This window comes from Lucilia cuprina, chromosome 4, assembly GCF_022045245.1.
Source record: "Lucilia cuprina isolate Lc7/37 chromosome 4, ASM2204524v1, whole genome shotgun sequence".
NCBI lineage: Eukaryota > Metazoa > Arthropoda > Insecta > Diptera > Calliphoridae > Lucilia > Lucilia cuprina.
In genome coordinates, this window is record NC_060952.1 from 11,047,387 (window position 1) to 11,048,632 (window position 1,246).

At 29.0% G+C, this 1,246-nt stretch overlaps 1 protein-coding gene across 2 annotated transcripts in view; it reads left to right on the top strand.

The window, feature by feature from the left end:
* LOC111689435 overlaps nucleotides 1-1,246 on the top strand; it is a 79,140-nt gene that overhangs the window by 64,180 nt on the left and 13,714 nt on the right. The window lies entirely within an intron of this gene.

A 1,246-nucleotide genomic window follows, 5' to 3' on the forward strand; every position in this document is an offset into this window, starting at 1 on the left:
CTATAGACTAGACTATAGACTAGACTATAGACTAGACTATAGACTAGACTATAGACTATAGACTAGACTAGACTATAGGCTAGACTATAGGCTAGACTATAGACTAGACTATAGACTAGTGTATAGTACACTAGACAACAAAGACGTACAAACTACGTACTAAATACAAAAGATTTTAACGAGTCTAATAATTAACATAGCCGTACATAACATTTTGTTCAAGTTAATACCAACACTAGCAGGTTGCAGGAGAAATGTATAACATCCAGCCCAGAAAATTTGAGTAGGGTATTGAATATGTAATTCGATATTTCGATAACATTATCAATAACAAGTTTTTATGTTACAGATTATATCAAGAAAAAACAAAGAAAAATTATTCAAAATATCTTACAAGATTAAGAGCAATTCATTATTCATGCATTTACTACGTATACATGTACATATATATGTGTCTGATCTTGTCGTATCCAAATATTTTGCACAGTTGTTGTTACTCCCTCACCTTAATTTATGTGGCAAAATAAAAATGTTTGTAAGCTGATTTCTGTGTAATTTGTGGATTTTGTAAATTTATTACACATTTTTCGCTTGTCGAATCTATTACGCACATGTGCACATTTTAACATTTTAGGAAATTGAATTTGTTGCCTGTATGACAGGCGTTTTTAAGTTTTTAAGGCACCACCTTTTTTCTCTTCTATAGTACCACCATCTGGCAGTAGTAACGATGGTATTGCAGAATTTTTTAGAGTTGGTGGCGCATGCGTTGAAAGAAGTTGGAAAAAATAAAAATAAAATCCAAGTAATGGATACATTTTAGATCTTGTTAGCATTTGTCACATTTTATTACGTAATTCACTTTTAAAATTAAAGTGCAATTTTTCTTATTTTCAGTTTTCATTCAAGTACAACTTAAACTAGATGTTTTGCATTTATCAAAAATTTTAATCTGCAAGTTTAAGTGGCTGTTGGTATTTGGGATAATGGAAAGTATAAACGTAGTAAATCAGAATTGTGAAAAAAATGTGTGAATGTTGTGCGAGTCGCACTTAGATTTTAAATTAAAATGAGTGCAACTACGTAGATGTTGTTAAATTCGTATAAAAAAAATATTTTAATTGATCCACATTTTGTTTTTCTTTTTTAAACAATTTGTGTTAAAGAAGCAGTTCTTAAAAAATTTATACTATTTTTAAGAATACAATTCTAGTTAAGTTTTAGTTTAGTTTTAGTTTAGTTTAGT